The sequence below is a fragment of the Bombina bombina genome, chromosome 1 (assembly GCF_027579735.1).
Source record: "Bombina bombina isolate aBomBom1 chromosome 1, aBomBom1.pri, whole genome shotgun sequence".
Lineage (NCBI taxonomy): Eukaryota > Metazoa > Chordata > Amphibia > Anura > Bombinatoridae > Bombina > Bombina bombina.
The window spans coordinates 1,020,499,983-1,020,526,532 of NC_069499.1; the positions used below are offsets into that span (position 1 = coordinate 1,020,499,983).

Sequence of the window (26,550 nt, forward strand, 5' to 3'; positions counted from 1 at the left end):
GATATACTAGTGTGCACATATTACATTGTTTTTGGTATACTAGTATGCACCTCTTACAGTGTGTATGATATACTAGTGTGTGCACATATTGCATTGTTTTTGGTATACTAGTATGTACCTCTTACAGTGTGTATGATATACTAGTGTGCACATATTATATTGTTTTTGGTATACTACTATGCACCTCTTACTGTGTGTATGATATACTAGTGTGCACATATTACATTGTTTTTTGTATACTAGTATATACCTCTTACAGTGTGTATGATATACTAGTGTGCACATATTGCATTGTTTTTGGTATACTAGTATGTACCTCTTACAGTGTGTATGATATACTACAGGGAGTGCAGAATTATTAGGCAAATGAGTATTTTGACCACATCATCCTCTTTATGCATGTTGTCTTACTCCAAGCTGTATAGGCTCAAAAGCCTACTACCAATTAAGCATATTAGGTGATGTGCATCTCTGTAATGAGAAGGGGTGTGGTCTAATGACATCAACACCCTATATCAGGTGTGCATAATTATTAGGCAACTTCCTTTCCTTTGGCAAAATGGGTCAGAAAAGTCAAAAATAGTGAGATATCTTGCAGAGGGATGCAGCACTCTTAAAATTGCAAAGCTTCTGAAGCGTGATCATCGAACAATCAAGCGTTTCATTCAAAATAGTCAACAGGGTCGCAAGAAGCGCGTGGAAAAACCAAGGCGCAAAATAACTGCCCATGAACTGAGAAAAGTCAAGCGTGCAGCTGCCAAGATGCCACTTGCCACCAGTTTGGCCATATTTCAGAGCTGCAACATCACTGGAGTGCCCAAAAGCACAAGGTGTGCAATACTCAGAGACATGGCCAAGGTAAGAAAGGCTGAAAGATGACCACCACTGAACAAGACACACAAGCTGAAACGTCAAGACTGGGCCAAGAAATATCTCAAGACTGATTTTTCTAAGGTTTTATGGACTGATGAAATGAGAGTGAGTCTTGATGGGCCAGATGGATGGGCCCATGGCTGGATTCGTAAAGGGCAGAGAGCTCCAGTCCGACTCAGACGCCAGCAAGGTGGAGGTGGAGTACTGGTTTGGGCTGGTATCATCAAAGATGAGCTTGTGGGGCCTTTTCGGGTTGAGGATGGAGTCAAGCTCAACTCCCAGTCCTACTGCCAGTTTCTGGAAGACACCTTCTTCAAGCAGTGGTACAGGAAGAAGTCTGCATCCTTCAAGAAAAACATGATTTTCATGCAGGACAATGCTCCATCACACGCGTCCAAGTACTCCACAGCGTGGCTGGCAAGAAAGGGTATAAAAGAAGAAAATCTAATGACATGGCCTCCTTGTTCACCTGATCTGAACCCCATTGAGAACCTGTGGTCCATCATCAAATGTGAGATTTACAAGGAGGGAAAACAGTACACCTCTCTGAACAGTGTCTGGGAGGCTGTGGTTGCTGCTGCACGCAATGTTGATGGTGAACAGATCAAAACACTGACAGAATCCATGGATGGCAGGCTTTTGAGTGTCCTTGCAAAGAAAGGTGGCTATATTGGTCACTGATTTGTTTTTGTTTTGTTTTTGAATGTCTTAAATGTATATTTGTGAACGTTGAGATGTTATATTGGTTTCACTGGTAAAAATAAATAATTGAAATGGGTATATATTTGTTTTTTGTTAAGTTGCCTAATAATTATGCACAGTAATAGTCACCTGCACACACAGATATCCCCCTAAAATAGCTATAACTAAAAACAAACTAAAAACTACTTCCAAAACTATTCAGCTTTGATATTAATGAGTTTTTTTGGGTTCATTGAGAACATGGTTGTTGTTCAATAATAAAATTAATCCTCAAAAATACAACTTGCCTAATAATTCTGCACTCCCTGTAGTGTGCACATATTATATTGTTTTTGGTATACTACTATGCACCTCTTATAGTGTGAATGATATACTAGTGTGCACGTTACAGTATGTGTTGTGTATTAATGTGCCTCTTTTACAACATGAACCATATATTTCTGTCCCATTATAGTTTATATAGAGTATTAATGTGCACCTGTTACAGTGTGTATGTATACTAGTGTACTTCAGTTACAGTGCCATTTATACTGGTGTGCATCTGTTTCAATGTGCACAGTATGTTAGTATATCTTAGTTATAATGTGTACAATAAGTTAGTATATCTGTGATACGGTGTGTACAGTATGTTAGTATATTTGTGATACAGTGTGTACAGTATGTTAGTGTATCTGTGAAACGGTGTGTTCAATAAGTTAGTATATCTCTGATACGGTGTGTACAGTATGTTAGTATATCTGTGATACAGTGTGTACAGTATGTTAGTGTATCTGTGATACAGTGTGTACAGTATGTTAGTTTATCTGTGATACAGTGTGTACAGTATGTTTGAATATCTTAGCTACAATGTGTACAGTATGTTACTGTATCTGTAATAGAGTATATCTGTGATGCAGTGTGTACAGTATGTTAGTATATCTGTGATGCAGTGTGTACAGTATGTTAGTGTATCTGTGTTACAGTGTGTACAGTATGTTAGTATATCTGTGATACAGTGTGTACAGTATGTTAGTGTATCTGTGATACGGTGTGTACAGTATGTTAATGTATCTGTGATACGGTGTGTACAGTATGTTAGTATATCTGTGATACAGTGTGTACAGTATGTTAGTGTATCTGTGATACAGTGTGTACAGTATGTTAGTTTATCTGTGATACAGTGTGTACAGTATGTTTGAATATCTTAGCTACAATGTGTACAGTATGTTAGTGTATCTGTAATACAGTGTGTACAATAAGTTAGTATATCTGTGATACGGTGTGTACAGTATGTTAGTATATCTGTGATACAGTGTGTACAGTATGTTAGTGTATCTGTGAAACGGTATGTTCAATAAGTTAGTATATCTGTGATACAGTGTGTACAGTATGTTAGTATATCTGTGATACAGTGTGTACAGTATGTTAGTGTATCTGTGTCACAGTTTGTACAGTATGTTAGTATATCTGTGATACGGTATGTACAGAATGTTAGTATATCTGTAATACAGTGTGTACAATAAGTTAGTATATCTGTGATACGGTGTGTACAGTATGTTAGTATATCTGTGATATGGTGTGTACAGTAAGTTAGTATATCTGTGATACAGTGTGTACAGTATGTTAGTGTATCTGTGATAAGGTGTGTACAATAAGTTAGTATATCTGTGATACAGTGTGTACAGTATGTTAGTGTATCTGTGATAAGGTGTGTACAATAAGTTAGTATATCTGTGATACAGTGTGTACAGTATGTTAGTGTATCTGTGATAAGATGTGTATAGTATGTTAGTATATCTGTGATAGAGTGTGTACAGTATGTTAGTATATCTGTGATACAGTGCGTACAGTATGTTAGTGTATCTGTGATAAGGTGTGTACAGTATGTTAGTATATCTGTGATAGAGTGTGTACAGTATGTTAGTATATCTGTGATACAGTGTGTACAGTATGTTAGTGTATCTGTGATAAGGTGTGTACAATAAGTTAGTATATCTGTGATACAGTGTGTACAGTATGTTAGTATATCTGTGATACAGTGTGTACAGTATGTTAGTGTATCTGTGATAAGGTGTGTACAGTATGTTAGTATATCTGTGATAGAGTGTGTACAGTATGTTAGTATATCTGTGATAGAGTGTGTACAGTATGTTAATATATATGTGATACAGTGTGTACAGTATGTTAGTGTATCTGTGATAAGGTGTGTACAGTATGTTAGTATATCTGTGATAGAGTGTGTACAGTATGTTAGTATATCTGTGATACAGTGTGTACAGTATGTTAGTGTATCTGTGATAAGGTGTGTACAATAAGTTAGTATATCTGTGATACAGTGTGTACAGTATGTTAGTATATCTGTGATACAGTGTGTACAGTATGTTAGTGTATCTGTGATAAGGTGTGTACAGTATGTTAGTATATCTGTGATAGAGTGTGTACAGTATGTTAATATATATGTGATACAGTGTGTACAGTATGTTAGTGTATCTGTGTCACAGTTTGTACAGTATGTTAGTATATCTGTGATACGGTATGTACAGTATGTTAGTATATCTGTGATACAGTGTGTACAATATGTTAGTATATCTGTGATACGGTGTGTACAGTATGATAGTATATCTGTGATACATTGTGTACAATAAGTTAGTATATCTGTGTATGGTATGTTAGTGTATCTGTGTCACAGTTTGTACAGTATGTTAGTTTATCTGTGTTACAGTGTGTACAGTATGTTAGTATATCTGTGATACAGTTTGTACAGTATGTTAGTTTATCTGTGTTACAGTGTGTACAATATGTTAGTATATCTGTGATACGGTATGTACAGTATGTTAGTGTATCTGTGTTACAGTGTGTACAGTATGTTAGTATATCTGTGATACGGTGTGTACAGTATGTTAGTGTATCTGTGTTACAGTGTGTATAGTATGTTAGTATATCTGTGATACGGTATGTACAGTATGTTAGTGTATCTGTGATACAGTGTGTACAGTATGTTAGTGTATCTGTGATACAGTGTGTACAGTATCTTAGTATATCTGTGATACAGTGTGTACAGTATGTTAGTGTATCTGTGCTACAGTGTGTACAGTATGTTAGTATATGTGTGATACAGTGTGTACAGTATGTTAGTATATCTGTGATACAGTGTGTACAGTAAGTTAGTATATCTGTGATACAGTGTGTACAGTATGTTAGTGTATCTGTGATAAGGTGTGTACAATAAGTTAGTATATCTGTGATACAGTGTGTACAGTATGTTAGTGTATCTGTGTCACAGTTTGTACAGTATGTTATTATATCTGTGATACGGTATGTACAGAATGTTAGTATATCTGTAATACAGTGTGTACAATAAGTTAGTATATCTGTGATACGGTGTGTACAGTATGTTAGTATATCTGTGATATGGTGTGTATAGTAAGTTAGTATATCTGTGATACAGTGTGTACAGTATGTTAGTGTATCTGTGATAAGGTGTGTACAATAAGTTAGTATATCTGTGATACAGTGTGTACAGTATGTTAGTGTATCTGTGATAAGGTGTGTACAATAAGTTAGTATATCTGTGATACAGTGTGTACAGTATGTTAGTGTATCTGTGATAAGATGTGTATAGTATGTTAGTATATCTGTGATAGAGTGTGTACAGTATGTTAGTATATCTGTGATACAGTGCGTACAGTATGTTAGTGTATCTGTGATAAGGTGTGTACAGTATGTTAGTATATCTGTGATAGAGTGTGTACAGTATGTTAGTATATCTGTGATACAGTGTGTACAGTATGTTAGTGTATCTGTGATAAGGTGTGTACAATAAGTTAGTATATCTGTGATACAGTGTGTACAGTATGTTAGTGTATCTGTGATAAGGTGTGTACAGTATGTTAGTATATCTGTGATATAGTGTGTACAGTATGTTAGTATATCTGTGATAGAGTGTGTACAGTATGTTAATATATATGTGATACAGTGTGTACAGTATGTTAGTGTATCTGTGTCACAGTTTGTACAGTATGTTAGTATATCTGTGATACGGTATGTACAGTATGTTAGTATATCTGTGATACAGTGTGTACAATATGTTAGTATATCTGTGATACGGTGTGTACAGTATGATAGTATATCTGTGATACATTGTGTACAATAAGTTAGTATATCTGTGTATGGTATGTTAGTGTATCTGTGTCACAGTTTGTACAGTATGTTAGTTTATCTGTGTTACAGTGTGTACAGTATGTTAGTATATCTGTGATACAGTTTGTACAGTATGTTAGTTTATCTGTGTTACAGTGTGTACAGTATGTTAGTATATCTGTGATACGGTATGTACAGTATGTTAGTGTATCTGTGTTACAGTGTGTACAGTATGTTAGTATATCTGTGATACGGTGTGTACAGTATGTTAGTGTATCTGTGTTACAGTGTGTACAGTATGTTAGTATATCTGTGATACGGTATGTACAGTATGTTAGTGTATCTGTGATACAGTGTGTACAGTATGTTAGTGTATCTGTGATACAGTGTGTACAGTATCTTAGTATATCTGTGATACAGTGTGTACAGTATGTTAGTGTATCTGTGCTACAGTGTGTACAGTATGTTAGTATATGTGTGATACAGTGTGTACAGTATGTTAGTGTATCTGTGTTACAGTGTGTACAGTATGTTAATATATCTGTGATACAGTGTGTACAGTATGTTAGTGTATCTGTGTTACAGTGTGTACAGTATGTTAATATATCTGTGATACAGTGTGTACAGTATGTTAGTGTATCTGTGTTACAGTGTGTACAGTATGTTAATATATCTGTGATACAGTGTGTACAGTATGTTAGTGTATGTGTGTTACAGTTTGTACAGTATGTTAGTATATGTGTGTTTCGGTGAGTACAGTATTTTAGTGTATGTGTGTTACAGTTTGTACAGTATGTTAGCATATGTGTGTTTCGGTGAGTACAGTATTTTAGTGTATGTGTGTTACAGTTTGTACAGTATTTTAGTATATGTGTGTTATGGCGAGTACAGGATTTTAGTGTATGTTTTACATTGTGTACAGTATTTTAGGGTATGTGTAATACAGTGTGTCTTACAGTTTGTACAGTATGTTTATATACCTGTGTTTCATTTTGTACAGTATGCAGTGTTCTCCCCAGGCCCTTCTTAATGGGCACACTACCCAGCTGATTTTACTGATTACCCAGGTAAAATTTAAGCGAATATTAAGCTAAAATTAGCTTAAATTATTTTTTTTTTCAATATGTGTTGCACAGATTGTCATTTAATCATTTTAACTTAAGTAACATTTATAAATAGAAAATATTATAATAATGCAAAGTGTGACACCAAACCCACCCAGTTACTTCATAATGCCACACGGCTGGCAGAATTTGCTGTGGAAAACACTGGTATGTTAGTATATATGTGTTACAGTGTGTACAGTATTCTAATGTATATTTATGTTACAGTGTGTACAGTTGTCAAACTGCTTGTGTAACAATATGTACAATTCTGTCAGTTTTATAGTAAATACAGCAAAGTTCAGAAGGGCGCTACTAACCTCTAGAAATCCCAGCTCCTCTTCAGTAAATGCAGTATGGTATATTAGTGTGCACCTGTTAAATTGTGTACCATATACTATTGAACAAGTGTGTACGATATGTTAGCTTGCACATTTTACCAGGGTGGATTTGACTTAAATAAAATGGGTTTAAATCATGATTTAAACCACTATTTGGTAATGCTGATTTCAATCGATTTAAATCAGGGTTTTCAAAATTTGAATAATAACTTTTCAGATTATTTTTCCAATTACATTAGACCATTACTAATTTGGTTATATATCATTACATATGCATAGATAGATCATTTAAATAATTTAATTCAATTATTGCAAGGTGAACTATCTCCAGTTTAATAGGTTAATCATTCATAGTTGGAAAAAATTATTACCTTAATAATAACAATGTAAATAGTTTTATTTAACTAAAGAAAAATAGCCATTACCTTAAATAATTAGACTTTAGTTTTATTTAACTAAAACAATAACGTTATATTTTATTTGTAATGCTTGCCCCTCCCTCCTCACACTTAGGTCCTTGTGCAGATCTATTCTACTCCAAACAATGTTCTATTCAGTGAGCTTCTTGAAACTTAGTATGGGTTGATTCTGTGTACATAGATTTGAATCGGACCACTGGCAATAAAGTGACAGTAAAGTAAAAAAATAATCTTTAATGATTCAGAAAGATCATGCAATATTTTCTAATGTACTTATTTGATCTAATTTGCTTTGTTCTCTTGGTATACATTGTTAAAAAACGCCTTCATAGGTAGGCTCAGAAGCAATGCATTACTGTGAGCTAGCTGCTTGTCAATATCTAACCCTAATGTGTTCAGCTAGGCCCCTAGGCTCCACTTCAACAAAGGATACAAAGAGAATGAAGCAAATTTGATAATGAAGTAAATCTGAAAATGGAATGCTCTTTCTAAAACCCAAAAGTTTTTTTTCATGATTATATTCTTTTAAGGTCTATTTCTTTACTCTATATGTTTATTTTATAACATTATTGCTGTGAAGAAGGGGCATGTTTTCTCTTGTTAAGTGTATCCAGTCCACGGATCATCCATTACTTATGGGATATTCTCCTTCCCAACAGGAAGTTGCAAGGGGATCACCCACAGCAGAGCTGCTATATAGCTCCTCCCCTAACTGTCATATCCAGTCATTCTCTTGCAAGCCTCAACCAAGATGGAGGTCGTAAGAGGAGTGAACGAGGAAAAGAGTTCTCTATCCCCACTCACAAGAGTCTCCTTCTTAGGGACTCTTATAGATTCTGTAGAAATGAAAATTTACCTGACGGAGTCCAGGTTATCAAAACTTCTAAATGCTTGCCGTGTTCTTCACTCCATTTGGTAGCTCAGTACATGGAGGTAATCGGCTTAATGGTAGCGGCAATGGACATAGTGCCATTTGCGCGCCTTCATCTCAGACCGCTGCAATTATGCATGCTGAGTCAGTGGAATGGGGATTACACAGATTTGTCCCCTCTGCTAAATCTGGATCAAGAGACCAGAGATTCTCTTCTCTGGTGGTTGTCTCGGGTACACCTGTCCAAGGGTATGACTTTTCGCAGGCCAGATTGGACAATTGTAACAACAGATGCCAGCCTTCTAGGTTGGGGTGCAGTCTGGAATTCCCTGAAGGCACAGGGATCTAAGGAGGAGAAACTCCTTCCAATAAATATTCTGGAGTTAAGAGCGATATTCAATGCTCTTCTGGCTTGGCCTCAGTTAGCAACACTGAGGTTCATCAGATTTCAGTCGGATAACATCACGACTGTGGCTTACATCAACCATCAAGGGGGAACCAGGAGTTCCCTAGTGATGTTAGAAGTCTCAAAAATAATTCGCTGGGCAGAGTACCACTCTTGCCACCTGTCAGCAATCCATATCCCAGGCGTGGAGAACTGGGAGGTGGATTTTCTAAGTCGTCAGACTTTCCATCCGGAGGTGTATGCTCAGTTGATTCATCTTTGGGGCAAACCAGAGTTGGATCTCATGGCGTCTCGCCAGAACGCCAAGCTTCCTTGTTACGGATCCAGGTCCAGGGACCCAGAAGCGACGCTGATAGATGCTCTAGCAGCGCCTTGGTTCTTTAACCTGGCTTATGTGTTTCCACCGTTTCCTCTGCTCCCTCGACTGATTGCCAAAATCAAACAGGAGAGAGCATCAGTGATTCTGATAGCACCTGCGTGGCCACGCATGACTTGGTATGCAGACCTAGTGGACATGTCATCCTTTCCACCATGGACTCTGCCTCTAAGACAGGACCTTCTGATACAAGGTCCTTTCAATCATCCAAATCTAATTTCTCTGAGACTGACTGCATGGAGATTGAACGTTTGATTCTATCAAAGCGTGGCTTCTCCGAGTCAGTCATTGGATACTTTAATACAGGCAAATCTAACCACAAGATATGGAGTAAATATCTTTATTGGTGTGAATCCAAGAATTACTCATGGAGTAAGGTTAGGATTCCTAGAATATTGTCTTTTCTCCAAGAGGGCTTGGACAAAGGATTATCAGCTAGTTCCTTAAAGGGACAGATTTCTGCTCTGTCTATTCTTTTGCACAAGCGTCTGGCAGAGGTTCCAGACGTCCAGGCATTTTGCCAGGCTTTGGTTAGAATTAAGCCTGTGTTTAAACCTGTTGCTCCCCCGTGGAGCTTAAACTTGGTTCTTAAGGTTCTTCAAGGAGTTCCGTTTGAACCCCTTCATTCCATTGATATTAAACTTTTATCTTGGAAAGTTCTGTTTTTGATGGCTATTTCCTCGGCTCGGAGAGTCTCTGAGCTATCTGCCTTACAGTGTGATTTTCCTTATCTGATTTTTCATGCAGATAAGGTAGTTCTGCGTACCAAACCTGGGTTTTTACCTAAGGTGGTTTCTAACAAGAATATCAATCAAGAGATTGTTGTTCTATCGTTGTGCCCTAATCCTTCTTCAAAGAAGGAACGTCTTTTACATAATCTGGACGTAGTCCGTGCCTTGAAGTTTTACTTACAAGCTACTAAGGATTTTCGTCAAACATCTTCCCTGTTTGTCGTTTACTCTGGACAGAGGAGAGGTCAAAAAGCTTCGGCAACCTCTCTTTCCTTTTGGCTTCGGAGCGTAGTACGCCTAGCCTATGAGACTGCTGGACAGCAGCCCCCTGAAAGGATTACAGCTCATTCTACTAGAGCTGTGGCTTCCACCTGGGCCTTCAAAAATGAGGCCTCTGTTGAACAGATTTACTTGGTCTTCGCTTCACACTTTATCAAAATTTTACAAATTTTATACTTTTGCTTCTTCGGAGGCTGTGTTTGGGAGAAAGGTTCTTCAGGCAGTGGTTCCTTCCGCTTAATTCTGCCTTGTCCCTCCCATCATCCGTGTACTTTAGCTTTGGTATTGGTATCCCATAGGTAATGGATGATCCGTGGACTGGATACACTTAACAAGAGAAAACATAATTTATGCTTACCTGATAAATTTATTTCTCTTGTAGTGTATCCAGTCCACGGCCCGCCCTGTCCTTTTAAGGCAGGTCTAAATTTTAATTAAACTACAGTCACCACTGCACCCTATGGTTTCTCCTTTCTCTGTTTGGTTTTCGGTCGAATGACTGGATATGACAGTTAGGGGAGGAGCTATATAGCAGCTCTGCTGTGGGTGATCCTCTTGCAACTTCCTGTTGGGAAGGAGAATATCCCATAAGTAATGGATGATCCGTGGACTGGATACACTACAAGAGAAATAAATTTATCAGGTAAGCATAAATTATGTTATTTCTGCAGGCACAAATTCACAGTTTTGAGAACTACAAAAATAATATGTGATATATATGTGCTATATAAATAAAAACCAATTTCAGGATGAATTACCTTTAATGGAACAGTCTAGTCAAAATTAATCTTTCATGATTCAGATAGAGCATGTCATTTTAAGCAACTTTCTAATTTACTCCTATTATGCATTTTCTTTGTTCTCTTGGCATCTTTATCTAAAAAGCAAGAATGTAAGCTTAGGAGCCGGCCCATTTTTGGTTCAGCACCTGGGTAGTACTAGCCACCAATCAGCAAGCGTTACTCAGGGTTCTGAACCAAAAATGGTCCGACTCCTAAGTTTACATTCCAGCTTTTTCAAATAAAGGGAACAAGAGAACAAAGAGAAAATGAGAATAGGAGTAAATTAAAAAGTCACTTAAAATTGCCTGCTCTATCTGAATCATGAAAGTTTAATTTTAACTAGACTATCCCTTCAATATAAACTGTCTGTATTTAAATGTAAAAAAAATCATATTTAAATTAAAAAAAAAATCTGATTTTGTAAAAATGTTTTTTTTTTAAAAAGCCTTGATTTTTATCCACCCTGCATTTTCCATTCTGTACGGTATATTAGTGTGTATACGTTATACTAGTGTTCACCTGTTACAGTGTGTACAGTATACTAGTGTGCACCTGTTAAAGTGTATACGGTATGTTAGTGTGCAAGTTACACTCTATGTGGTATATTGTTTATAGGAAGATATGTGCATTTGCAATGTGTATAGTTCATCGGTGTGCATGTGTTACAGGCATGTAAGGTCAATCTGTGTAGTGTATAACTGGTATGAGAAGACTGTATTATGTGTTATGAAGTGTGACTGGTATGTGAAGGTCATTAGGGGGAGGTGCTTACTCAGGTAATATTTTGCCCCGGGGTTTGTATGGTCTCATTACTGTCACAAGCACCTGCCAGCACTGCCTTAGCTGTATATCACTACGTAGTTCCTGAACATACTCCTTCTGCCTCTATGTAAATTGTGAGTGATAACCCCTTCAGTGCCTCACAGTACAGATTATGGGCATTCTGAGGTTACCTGAAGAGACAACCACTGTATAATTGTAGAAATCTGTATAGCTATTTGCTGCATAGTCACTGCAGAGTGTGAGCAAGTAACTAATCTTTAATTACTGTTTTCTCTACAGCTCCTAAGACGGACCCAGTGGTGAACTGGAGCTGTAAGTACTGAACAGTTTAACATGCATTTGTAAAGCTTAATAACATCTACATGTAATGGCCCTTACCTGTTATTATAGTCTTTCTCTTTAACCCTTCACATTTGTCATGTAACACCTCCTAATAACTCGTCCTTATGCACCATTTAACCCTTCATAATTGCTCTGTATAATCCCTCCCAAAAAAATATCTTACCCTTACAAAATTAAATGGATATGTAGTAATAATACAATGGTATAATTTATTAGAGCATTTAATTGAAATGAATGCCTTTCCTCCACCAAGGGATTAAACACATAAATAAAGCAGCACTCCTTGGAGCAATGTATTACATAAAGCAGCACTCCTTGGAGCAATGTATTAAGGCTGGTGAGCAGCATATGTGTAAAGCCAAAAATCACTTTCTGTGCCCTGCTCACTGGTTTAGGAATTTAACTATGTATTATCGTCTTTTTAGGGGTCAATAACAATCAGAAAAGATAATTTCTTCTGTTAAGTGTGATCAGTCCACGGGTCATCATTACTTGTGGGATATTAACTGCTCCCCTACAGGAAGTGCAAGAGGATTCACCCAGCAGAGTTGCTATATAGCTCCTCCCCTCTACGTCACCTCCAGTCATTCTCTTGCACCCAACGACTAGATAGGATGTGTGAGAGGACTATGGTGATATATTTAGTTTTTATATCTTCAATCAAAAGTTTGTTATTTTATAATAGCACCGGAGTGTGTTATTCCTTCTCTGGTAGAATTTGAAGAAGAATCTACCTGAGTTTTTCTATGATTTTAGCCGGAGTAGTTAAGATCATATTGCTGTTTCTCGGCCATCTGAGGAGAGGTAAACTTCAGATCAGGGGACAGCAGGCAGATTAATCTGCAAAGAGGTATGTAGCAGTTTATTATTTTCTGACATGGAATTGATGAGAAAATCCTGCCATACCGTTATAATGTAAACTCAGCCTTGAATGCAGTAGATGTAGCTGATATCAGGCTGTCATGTATGTATATTTTACACTTCAGTTTTCTGGGAAATGGTACTTCTCTGGCTTTTAAACTGTATACATAGACTTAACCTATTTTGCAGGGACTTGCAATAGGTTTTAAATGACAATTAATTATTGAGGTAAAACGTTTTTTTGCTGGCATGTAAAAACGTTTTTTTCTCTGAGGTACTGGGTGAAAAAATGTTTTGGGCACTTTTTTTCCACTTGGCAATAGTTTTAATTTAAATTAGAGCAGTTCACTGATCCCTCTCACTGTTATGTGTGTGGGGGAGGGGCCATTTTGGTGCTTTCACTATGCATCAGAAAAACTCAGTCAGAGGTTCATTTTCTTCCTGCATGATCCGGTTCATCTCTACAGAGTTCAGGGATCTCAAGAGTCTTTTTTGAGGGAAGTAATCATTCACAGCAGAGCTGTGCTGATTGTATTGACTGTGATATAAAAAACGTTTATTTGTGTATTTTTTTCTGCTGCCTGGGTTAGTTATCATTTGCTGAGGGGAACAATCCTTTGCTAAAACTGTATATTCTGACAAAGATTGATGCTATAACTTAATTATTTTATCTGTTATAATATTTTCTGTGCTTCTTAAAGGCACAGTTCGTTTTCATATTATTTGTAAATTACTTTGAAAAGTATTTCCAAGTTGCTGTTTATTTGCTAGTGTGTTAAACATGTCTGATTCAGAGGAATATCTCTGTGCTATATGTGTTAATGCCAAAGTGGAGCCCAATAGAAATTTATGTACTAAATGTATTGATGCTACTTTAAAAAATAGTCAATCTGTACAAATTGAACATATTTCACCAAACAACGAGGGGAGAGTTATGCCGACTAACTCGCCTCACGTGTCAGTACCTGCATCTCCCGCTCAGGAGGTGCGTGATATTGTAGCGCCGAGTGCATCTGGGCGGCCATTACAAATCACATTACAAGATATGGCTACTGTTATGACTGAAGTTTTGGCTAAACTACCAGAACTAAGAGGTAAACGTGATCACTCTGGGATGAGAACAGAGTGCGCTGATAATGCAAGGGCCATGTCTGATACTGCGTCACAGTTTGCAGAACGTGAAGACGGAGAGCTTCATTCTGTGGGTGACGGTTCTGATCCAAATAAACTGGACTCAGACATTTCAAATTTTAAATTTAAGCTTGAGAACCTCCGTGTGTTACTAGGGGAGGTATTAGCGGCTCTGAATGATTGTAACACAGTTGCAATCCCAGAAAAAATGTGTAGGTTGGATAAATATTTTGCGGTACCGACGAGTACTGACGTTTTTCCTATACCTAAGAGACTTACTGACATTGTTACTAAGGAGTGGGATAGACCCGGTGTGCCTTTCTCACCCCCTCCTATATTCAGAAAAATGTTTCCAATAGACGCCGCCACACGGGACTTATGGCAAATGGTCCCTAAGGTGGAGGGAACAGTTTCTACTTTAGCTAAGCGTACCACTATCCCAGTGGAGGATAGCTGTGCTTTTTCAGATCCAATGGATAAAAAATTAGAGGGTTACCTTAAGAAAATGTTTGTTCAACAAGGGTTTATATTGCAACCTCTTGCATGTATTGCGCCTGTCACGGCTGCAGCAGCATTTTGGTTTGAGTCTCTGGAAGAGACACTTCAATCATCCACACTAGATGACATCACACACAAACTTAAATTCCTTAAGTTAGCTAATTCATTTATTTCAGATGCCGTAGTACATTTAACTAAACTTGCGGCTAAAAATTCAGGATTCGCCATTCAGGCACGCAGAGCTCTGTGGCTAAAATCCTGGTCAGCTGATGTTACGTCTAAATCTAAATTGCTTAATATTCCTTTCAAAGGGCAGACCTTATTCGGGCCCGGCTTGAAAGAGATTATTGATGACATTACAGGAGGTAAAGGTCATGCCCTGCCTCAGGACAAGGCCAAAGCCAAGGCTAGACAGTCCAATTTTCGTTCCTTTCGTAATTTCAAAGCAGGAGCAGCATCAACTTCCTCTGCACCAAAACAGGAAGGAGCTGTTGCTCGCTACAGACAAGGCTGGAAACCTAACCAGTCCTGGAACAGGGGCAAACAGGCCAGAAAACCTGCTGCTGCCCCTAAGACAGCATGAATTGAGGGCCCCCGATCCGGGACCGGATCTAGTGGGGGGCAGACTTTCCCTCTTCGCCCAGGCTTGGGCAAGAAATGTTCAGGATCCCTGGGCGTTAGAGATCATATCTCAGGGATACCTTCTGGACTTCAAATCCTCTCCCCCAAGAGGGAGATTTCATCTGTCAAGGTTGTCAACAAACCTAACAAAGAAGGAAGCGTTTCTACGCTGCGTACAAGATCTTTTATTAATGGGAGTGATCCATCCAGTTCCGCGGTTGGAACAAGGACAAGGGTTTTACTCAAATCTGTTTGTAGTTCCCAAAAAGAGGGAACCTTCAGGCCAATCTTGGATTTAAAGATCCTAAACAAATTCCTAAGAGTTCCATCGTTCAAGATGGAAACTATTCGAACAATTTTGCCCATGATCCAAGAGGGTCAGTACTTGACCACAGTGGATTTAAAGGATGCTTACCTTCACATACCGATTCACAGAAGTCATTACCGGTATCTAAGGTTTGCCTTTTTAGACAGGCATTACCAGTTTGTAGCTCTTCCATTCGGACTGGCTACGGCTCCAAGAATCTTCACAAAGGTTCTGGGCACTCTTCTGGCGGTACTAAGACCGCAAGGAATTTCAGTAGCTCCGTACTTAGACGACATACTGATACAAGCTTCAAGCTTTCAAACTGCCAAATCTCATACAGAGATAGTACTGGCATTTCTAAGGTCGCATGGATGGAAAGTGAACGAAGAGAAAAGTTCTCTCTTTCCACTCACAAGAGTTCCCTTCCTGGGGACTCTGATAGATTCTGTAGAAATGAAGATTTACCTGACAGAGGACAGGTTAACAAAACTTCAAAATGCATGCCGTGTCCTTCATTCCATTCAAGAGACCAGAAATTCTCTTCTATGGTGGCTTTATCGGCCACATCTGTCCAGGGGAATGCCATTCAGCAGGCCAGACTGGTCAATTGTAACAACAGACGCCAGCCTACTAGGTTGGGGCGCTGTCTGGAATTCTCTGAAGGCTCAGGGACTATGGAATCAGGAGGAGAGTCTTCTTCCAATAAACATTCTGGAATTGAGAGCAGTCCTCAATGCTCTTCTGGCTTGGCCCCAGTTAGCAACTCGGGGGTTCATCAGGTTCCAGTCGGACAACATCACGACTGTAGCTTATATCAACCATCAGGGAGGGACAAGAAGCTCCCTAGCAATGATGGAAGTATCGAAGATAATTCGCTGGGCAGAGTCTCACTCTTGCCACCTGTCTGCAATCCACATCCCGGGAGTGGAGAACTGGGAGGCGGATTTCTTAAGTCGTCAGACTTTTCATCCGGGGGAGTGGGAACTTCATCCAGAGGTCTTTGCCCAAATACTTCCACGTTGGGGCAAACCAGAGATAGATCTCATGGCGTCTCGACAGAACGCCAAGCTTCCGCGCTACGGGTCCAGATCCAGGGATCCGGGAGCGGTCCTGATAGATGCCTTGACAGCACCATGGACCTTCAGGATGGCTTATGTGTTTCCACCTTTCCCGATGCTTCCTCGATTGATTGCCAGAATCAAACAGGAGAAAGCATCAGTGATTCTAATAGCGCCTGCATGGCCACGCAGGACTTGGTATACAGATCTGGTGGACATGTCATTCTGTCCACCTTGGTCGTTACCTCTGAAACAGGACCTTCTGATTCAGGGTCCTTTCAAACATCAAAATCTAACTTCTCTGAAGCTGACTGCTTGGAAATTGAACGCTTGATCTTATCAAAGCGTGGTTTTTCTGAGTCAGTTATTGATACCTTAATACAGGCTAGGAAGCCTGTCACCAGAAAGATTTACCATAAAATATGGCGTAAATACCTATATTGGTGCGAATCCAAAGGTTACTCTTGGAGTAAGGTTAGGATTCCTAGGATATTGTCTTTTCTACAAGAAGGTTTAGAAAAGGGGTTATCCGCTAGTTCCTTAAAGGGACAGATCTCAGCTCTGTCCATTCTGTTACACAAGCGTCTGTCAGAAGTTCCAGACGTTCAGGCTTTTTGTCAGGCTTTGGCCAGGATTAAACCTGTGTTTAAAGCTGTGGCTCCACCATGGAGTTTAAACCTTGTTCTTAACGTTTTACAGGGTGTTCCGTTTGAACCCCTTCATTCCATTGATATAAAGTTGTTATCTTGGAAAGTTCTATTTTTAATGGCTATTTCCTCGGCTCGAAGAGTCTCTGAGTTATCAGCCTTACATTGTGATTCTCCTTATTTGATTTTTCACTCGGATAAGGTAGTTCTGCGTACTAAGCCTGGGTTCTTACCTAAGGTAGTCACTAACAGGAATATCAATCAGGAGATTGTTGTTCCATCCTTGTGCCCAAATCCTTCTTCGAGGAAGGAACGTCTTTTGCACAATCTGGATGTAGTTCGTGCCCTTAAATTTTATTTACAGGCAACTAAAGATTTTCGACAAACGTCTTCCCTGTTTGTCGTTTACTCTGGTCAGAGGAGAGGTCAAAAAGCTTCTGCTACCTCTCTCTCTTTTTGGCTTCGTAGCATAATTCGTTTAGCTTATGAGACTGCTGGACAGCAGCCTCCTGAAAGAATTACAGCTCATTCCACTAGAGCTGTGGCTTCCACTTGGGCCTTTAAGAATGAGGCCTCTGTTGAACAGATTTGCAAGGCTGCAACTTGGTCTTCGCTTCATACTTTTTCCAAATTTTACAAATTTGACACTTTTGCTTCCTCGGAGGCTATTTTTGGGAGAAAGGTTCTTCAGGCAGTGGTTCCTTCTGTATAAAGAGCCTGCCTATCCCTCCCGTCATCCGTGTACTTTTGCTTTGGTATTGGTATCCCACAAGTAATGATGACCCGTGGACTGATCACACTTAACAGAACAAAACATAATTTATGCTTACCTGATAAATTCCTTTCTTCTGTAGTGTGATCAGTCCACGGCCCGCCCTGTTTTTTAAGGCAGGTAAATATTTTTTAAATTATACTCCAGTCACCACTACACCCTTGGCTTCTCCTTTCTCGTTGGTCCTTGGTCGAATGACTGGAGGTGACGTAGAGGGGAGGAGCTATATAGCAACTCTGCTGGGTGAATCCTCTTGCACTTCCTGTAGGGGAGCAGTTAATATCCCACAAGTAATGATGACCCGTGGACTGATCACACTACAGAAGAAAGGAATTTATCAGGTAAGCATAAATTATGTTTTGTTTAATAAAAGTGTTATAATAGATTAGAACATTGTATTATCAAAGGGCTAGATTACGAGTTTTGTGTTATGAGTGAAAAAGACTCATAAGGCTGCTTTGTAACTACCGCTGCTATTACGAGGTATATCTGTCCCGCACACTTTTTTGGCCGTCATGCAACGTAACTACCGCATCTTTCAAAAAGTCCTTTTTCAATGGGACTTCCATAGCGCCGGTATTACGAGTTTGCCTGTCCGGCCAAAAAGTGAGCGGTACAGCCCATAACTACAAGATCTGTACTGTAAACTGAAAGTCAGTAGTTATGGGTTTTACATTACAAAGCTGTACCATAAAACTCATAACTAAAGTGTTACAAAGTACACTAACACCCATAAACTACCTGTTTACCCCTAAACCAAGGCCCTCTCGTATCGCAAACACTAAATCTAATCTGCCGCTCCGGACATCGCTGCCACTATAATAAACATATTAACCCCTAAACCACCACACTCCCACATCACAAACACTAGTTAAATATTATTATCCCCTAATCTGCTGTCCCTAACATCGCTGCAACCTACATTACTGTTATTAACCCCTAATCTGCTGCCCCCAAAATCGCTGCCACCTAACTACACTTATTAACCCCTAATCTGCTGCCCCCAATGTCGCCGCCACTATACTAAAGTTATTAACCCCTAAACCTCTGGCCTCCCACATCACTAACACTAAATAAAAATATTAACCCCTAAACCTAACCATAAGTCTAACCCTAAACCTAACACCCCTAACTTTAATATAATTAAAATAAATCTAAATACAAATTACTATTATTACCTAAATAATACCTATTTAAGACTAAATACTTACCTGTAAAATAAACCCTAAGCTTGCTACAATATAACTAATAGTTACATTGTAGCTAGCTTAGGTTTTATTTTTATTTCACAGCTAAGTTTGTATTTATTTTAACTAGGTAGACTATTTAGTAAAAAGTTATTAACTATTTACTAGCTACCTCGTTAAAATAAATACAGTTACCTGTAAAATAAAAGCTAACCTGTCTTACACTAACACCTAACATTACACTAAAATTAAATAAATTAAATTAATTAAATACAATTAACTAAATTTAAAAAAATAAATAAACACTAAATTACACAAAATAAAAAGAAATTATCAAATATTTAAACTAATTACAACTAATCTAATAGCCCTATCAAAATAAAAAAGCCCCCCAAAATAAAAAAACCTTAGCCTACATTAAACTGCCAATTGCCCTTAAAAGGGCTTTTTGCGGGGCTTTGCCCCAAAGAAATAAGCTCTTTTACCTGTAAAAAAAAATACAAACAACCCCCAACAGTAAAACCCATCACCCACACAACCAACCCCCCCAAAAAAAAACTACCTAAAAAACCTAAGCTCCCCATTGCCCTTTAAGGGCATTTAGATGGGCATTGCCCTTAAAAGGGCATTTAGCTCTTTTTCTGTGCCCAAAGTCCCTAATCTAAAAATAAAACCCACCCAATAAACCCTTAAAAAACCAAACGCTAACCCCCGAAGATCCACTTACAGTTTTTGAAGACCGGACATCTATCCTCATCCAGCCGCGAGAAGTCTTCATCCAAGCGGGCAGAAGTCCTCAAAGAAGCCGGGAGAAGTCTTTATCCAAGCGGCAAGATGTTGTCCTCAAGGCGGGCAGAAGTACAGTATTCATCCAGATGGCATCTTCTATCTTCATCCTTCCGACGCGGAGCGGCTCCATCTTCAAGACATCCGGTTCATTGGGTTTATTGGGTGGGTTTTATTTTTAGATTAGGGACTTTGGGCACAGAAAAAGAGCTAAATGCTCTTTTAAGGGCAATGCCCATCCAAATGCCCTTTTAAGGGCAATGGGAAGCTTAGGTTTTTTAGGTATTTTTTTTTTGGGGGGGGGGGGTTGGTTGTGTGGGTGGTGGGTTTTACTGTTGGGGGTTGTTTGTATTTTTTTTTTTACAGGTAAAAGAGCTGATTTCTTTCGTGCAATGCCCTGCAAAAGGCCCTTTTAAGGGCCATTGGCAGTTTAGTGTAGGCTAGGGTTTTTTTTTAATTTGGGGGGCTTTTTTATTTTGATAGGGCTTTTAGATAAGCTGTAATTAGTTTAAATATTTGATAATTTTTTTTATTTTTTTTGTAATTTAGTTAATTGTATTTAATTAATTTAATTTTAGTGTAATGTTAGGTGTTAATGTTAGACAGGTTAGCTTTTAGTTTACAGGTAACTTTGTATTTATTTTAACTAGATAGTAAATAGTTAATAACTATTTACTAACTAGTCTACCTAGTTAAAATAAATACAAACTTAGCTGTGAAATAAAAATAAAACCTAAGATAGCTACAGTGTAACTATTAGTTATATTTTAGCTAGCTTAGGGTTTATTTTCTAGGTAAGTATTTAGTTTTAAATAGGAATTATTTAGGTCAGAGGTTTAGGGGTTAATAACTTTAGTATAGTGCGGCAGCAACGTTGGGGGCAGCAGATTAGGGGTAAATACATTTATGTAGGTAGCGACGAAATTGGGGGCAGGCGATTAGGGGTTAATCAATTTATGTATGTGGCGACAACATTGGGGGCAGCAGATTAGGGGTTAATCAATTTATGTATGTGGCGACGACATTGGGGGCAGCAGATTAGGGGTTAATAAGTGTAATGTAGATGTCAGCGATGTTGGGGGTGGCAGATTAGGGGTGTTTAGACCCGGGATTTATGTTAGGGTGTTAGGTTTAAACATAAATTTTCTTTCCCCATAGGAATCAATGGGGCTGCGTTACGGAGCTTTACGCTCCTTTATTGCAGGTGTTAGGCTTTTTTTTCAACCGGCTCTCCCCATTGATGTCTATGGGGAAATCGTACACAAGCACATAAAACCAGCTCAAAGCAGCGCTGGTATTTGTGTGCGGTATGGAGCTCAACGCTGCCATATTGCCCACTAACGGAGGTTTTTGGAAGACCTGTAATATCAGCGCTATTAAAGGTGAGCGGTGGAAATAACTTGCAAGTTACCGAGCCGCTCATAACGCAAAACTCCGAAATCTGGCTGAAAGTGTTTAAATCGCCCTTTAAGTCACCAACTAGTTATTATTATTATGTGTTATTTGTAGAGCGCCAACAATCTAGTACAATGTAATAGCATGACCAGGAGGACATGGGCACAGCCTCATTGTGAAAAATACATTCAGAACGATAGCAGCCATTGCCTTTGCATTCCTTGGGACCTGTGACTTTTTTTTTATTTAGGGCTAGATTACAAGTGTCACGCTGATGTTAGTGCATGCGATATTGATATATCACGCCCGCGTTAACTTGTGCATGTATTACATGTTTAAAGTAAGCATGAGCACCTGAGCGCAAAGGGTAAGGGCTAAAAAAAAAAAATTGCGTTAAACACAACATGAATATATTAAAATAAAGTGTTACACTCATATATACGATATCTAATAAAATTATTCATATAAATATTTTTTAAAAGTTACAGAGGTTAAAAGGTATATTGTGTATATCACGGTATATGAATGGAAAGGACTATAATGGATATATATATATATATACATACATATATACAGTACATATAAACACATAAATACACATGAAGATACATACATATATACACATATATACCTGAAAACATGAAAAATCATTTTTATTCAATTTTAATATTTAATAATGTATTTTACTGTGTATTTACTGTAAATTTCAATCTTAATGGGAGGAGAGTCCACTGCTTCATTCATTACTTGTGGGAATTAAGAACCTTGTGTACTAGGAGGAGGCAAAGACACCCCAGCCAAAGGCTTAAATACCTCCCCCACTCCCCTCATCCCCCAGTCATTCTTTGCCTTTCGTCACAGGAGGTTGGCTGAGAAGTGTCGGAAGATTCAGAGTAGTCTCTTATGGAGGGTAGTACTCTTCAAAATGGGACTGGAGTTTTAAGTAGTCCTGTCAGCCTCTCGGTGAGAGCATGGGCAAAAGTTAGAGTCTGGAGATGCAGGGAGAGTCTTTCTGCGAAGCCATCCTGAGTCAGATTAACAGCTCCTTAAGCAATCAGCGTTGACGAGTTTCGCTGCCTGCTTTATGCACTCAAGTCCATGTCAGGAGCGATGCTACTAACCTGTCACACTTGAAGGGTCGTTCCTGTTCCACAGAATATATTCTGGTAAGATCATTTAATTTATACGCATATGATAACGCAAGAAGAGGGGGTCACATTGTTTCTCCTTTTATCTGTATAGAATCAAGGGTTAATATCCCTGGAAAGGGGATTATTGAACAGGGGGGTATTTATGCATAATATCTTTATTGTGTTTAGTGCTGCTTCATGTGTGAGATGAGGCTCTAGCAATGTGTGAACAGTCAACTGTGTTCCACATGCTTTGATAAGATTGCAATATCTAAAAAGAATAAGATATTTAGCACTACTGAGCCGTCCACCTCTGAGGGTTCTCCGTCCCGCAAGGTGCATTCCCTACATTCATCTCTGATCACACATGCATCTCCCCATGGCCCGACTGATCCTCCCGCGGGAGGGGCCTCTTGGCTGCCAGATTTCGTTGCCCAGCTGCAAACGGCGGTTTTTGCGGCCTTCCATGTCTTACCACGCCCTGCGAAGCGCAAGCGAAGGGAAAGACATAGCCTTCCATCACAGGGGTCATCTACTCCGTTCGATGTCTCTGATAGATTATCCGCTGATGAGGACGCCTCCGACTCTCTCTTGGAAGGAATCGGTGTCTTCTAAACCTCCGGCTGCGGAGGAGCCAGATTTAAAGTTTAAGATGGAGCATTTGCGCTTTTTACTGAAAGAAGTGCCTGCTACGTTGGAGGTTCCGGAGCCGAAACTTCCAGAAGAACCATTGATCCCTAAGCTAGATAGGGTTTACGAGGACAGGGTGGTGCCACAGACCTTCCCAGTTCCTGTGAAGATGGCTTCTATTATTTAGAATGAGTGGGGGAAACTTGGCTTGTCCTTTTCTCCCTCTACCTCTTTTAAAAAGCTGTTCCCCGTTCCAGACTCTCAGCTTGAGCTATGGGGGGCCACTCCTAAGGTGGATGGAGCTATCTCCACACTCGCGAAGCGGACGACTATTCCCCTTGAGTATAGTTCGTCCTTCAAAGAGCCCATAGATAAAAAATTAGAATCCATGTTGAGGAAGATTAAGCCTAAGGGCTCTACTTTTCTTCTTCCCTTTCGTTCGGACTTGTCTCAACGCCAGCAGCCTGCTGTGAAGTCCGAGCAGTCCAACGAATCTTGGAAGTCAGCTCATTCTTGGAACAAATCCAAGCATAGCAAGAAGCTTGCCGAGACAAAGTCGACATGAAGGGGCGGCCCTCGATTCGGCTCTGGGGGCAGACTATCTCTGTTCGCAGAGGCTTGGATGCGAGACTTACAGGATCCTTGGTTTCTGGAGATTATCACCTAGGGTTACAGGATAAGGTTCAAGACTCATCCGCCCAGGGGCAGATTCATCCTGTCAAACCTATCCTCAAGACCAGAGAAGAGAGACGCCTTCTTAGAGTGTGTGAGGGATCTCTCCTCTCTGAGTAATCATTCCAGTACCTCTAGCAGAAAGGGGTGTAGGGTACTATTCAAACTTTTTTGTGGTCCCAAAGAAGGAGGGCACAATCCGCCCGATTCTGGACCTAAAGTGCCTAAACAAGTTTCTGTCAGTTCCATCATTCAAAATGGAGACAATCACATTGATTCTGCCCCTAGTTCAAGAGGGGCAATTTATGACAACAATAGATTTGAAGGATGCTTACCTTCACATGCAAATCCACAAGGCCTACTTCAGGTTCCTAAGATTCACTTTTCTAGACCAGCACTTCCAGTTTGTGGCCCTACCGTTCGCTCTGGTAAATGACCCAAGAGTCTTAAGAAGGTTCCGGGAGCGCTGCTCGCGGTAGCGAGAGCCAGAGGTATCGTGGTGGCTCCTTATCTGAACGATATCCTGATTCAGGCTCCGTCCTGCAGTCTCGCGGAGGACCACTCGAGGGCTCTTCTTCTTCTCCTTTGATCCCACGGATGGAAGATAAACGAGGGAAAGAGTTCTCTGGTTCCCAGCAACAGCGTGGAGTTCCTGGGTATGATAATAGATTCCATATCTATGAAGATATTCTTGACAGATCAGAGACGTTCCAAGATTGCGTCCAGCTGTTTTGTCCTTCAGACCTCCTCAAGGCCATCTGTGGCCAGGTGTATGGAGGTGATCGGGCTCATGGTTTCCAGCATAGATGTCATTCCTTTCGCCAGGTTCCATGTAAGACCTTTGCAACTATGCATGTTGAGACAATGGAACGACGATCACTCAGATCTATCCCAGCAGATTTCTCTGGACAATCGAGCGAGGGAATCCCTCTCTTAGTGGGTCCGTCCAGGACAGCTGTCCCAGGGCACATCCTTCTTAAGACCATCCTGGGCGATTGTGACCACGGATACAAGTCTATCAGGATGGGGAGCTGTTTGGGGTGACAGAAGGGCACAGGGAAGGTAGACTCAAGAGGAGTCGACCCTACCGATAAATATCTTGGAACTACAAGCAATATTCCTCGCTCTGAGGACTTGGCCCCTCTTAGGGTCGTCCCGTTTCATCAGATTCCAGTCGGACAACATCACCTCGGTGGTGTACATAAACCATCAGAGGGGAACGAGAAGCTCCCTAGCTATGAGGGAGGTGTCTCCGATTCTGGAATGGGCAGAGAACCACAATTGTTCGCTCTCAGCGATCCACATTCCGGGTGTGGACAACTGGGAAGCGGATTTTCTCAGCAGACAATTATTTCATCCAGGGGAATGATCTCTCCATCCCGAGGTGTTTGCGGAGATCTGCAACAGATGGGGGACGCCGGAGATAGACCTCATGGCGTCCAGACTCAACTTCAAGCTACTCAGATACGGGTACAGGCAGAGCTGATAGATGCCTTAGCGGTGCCCTGGGAGTTCAACCTACCTTACATTTTTCCACCGTTGCCACTTCTACCTCGTTTAGTGGCCCGCATCAAGCAGGAGCAAGTTTCGCTTATTCTGATTGCTTCGTTGTGGCCACGGAAGACGGGGTTTGTGGATCTGGTGGGGATGTCATCGTCTCCTCCATGGAGGTTACCCTGTCGCAGAGATCTGCTGGTTCAGGGGCCATTTCTTTACCAAAATCTCGATTCTCTGAGACTGACTGCATGGAGGTTGAACGCCTAGTCTTAGCCAACAGAGGATTTGCGGAGAGAGTGATTGATACTCTCATTCAGGCCAGTAAGCTGGTCACACGGCGCATCTATCATAAGGTGTGGAGGACCTACTTGTCCTGTTGTGAGGAATGTAGATATCCCTGGCACAAGGTGAGGGTATCCAGGATTCTGTATTTTCTCCAAGACGGACTGGATAAGGGTCTTGCTGTCAGTTCCTTAAAGGGTCAGATTTCAGCTTTATCTGTACTGTTACACAAGAAGCTAGCGGAACTTCCTGATATTCAGTCCTTTGTTCAGGCTCTGTCTAGGATCAGGCCTGTCTTTAGAAATTCTGCTCCTCCTTGGAGCTTAAACTTGGTTCTTAAGATTTTGCAGAGGGCTCCGTTTGAGCCTATGCATGCGCTTGACATTAAACTTCTTTCCTAGAAAGTCCTATTCCTACTGGCTATTGCATCGGCTCGCAGAGTCTCTGAGTTAGCGGCCTTGCAATGTGAGCCTCCTTACCTGGTTTTTCAGGCTGATAAGGCTGTTCTTCGCACTGGATTGGGGTTTCTTCCCAAGGTTGTGTCGAATTGTAACATCAATCAGGAAATAGTTGTTCCATCCTTGTGTCCTAACCCTTCTTTGTCAAAGGAAAGGTTGCTTCATAATTTGGATGTGGCTCGGGCCTTGAAGTTTTATCTTCAGGCTACAAAGGAGTTCAGACAGACTTCGTCTTTATTTGTTGTGTATTCAGGGAAGCGCAGGGAGCAGAGGGACTCTTCCACTTCATTTTCTTTTTGGTTGAGGAGCATTATCCATCTGGTCTATGAGACAGCGGGACATAAGCCTCCTCAGAGGATTGCGGCTCACTCAACTAGGGCTGTGGCCTCTTCTTGGGCCTTTAAGAATGAGGCTTCTATGGAGCATATTTATAATGCGGCGAATTGGTCTTCTTTACATACTTTTGCAAAATTTTACAAATTTTATGTTTT

General features: G+C 40.1%; 1 protein-coding gene across 4 annotated transcripts in view; it reads left to right on the top strand.

The window, feature by feature from the left end:
* EPB41L1 (erythrocyte membrane protein band 4.1 like 1) overlaps positions 1-26,550 on the top strand; it is a 418,010-nt gene that overhangs the window by 132,784 nt on the left and 258,676 nt on the right. For all 4 annotated transcript variants that reach the window (XM_053715999.1, XM_053715997.1, XM_053715935.1 and 1 more), the window contains exon 2: positions 12,065-12,097. The gene's annotated coding sequence lies outside the window, so the exon portion shown is untranslated. The remainder of the gene's footprint in view (positions 1-12,064; positions 12,098-26,550) is intronic.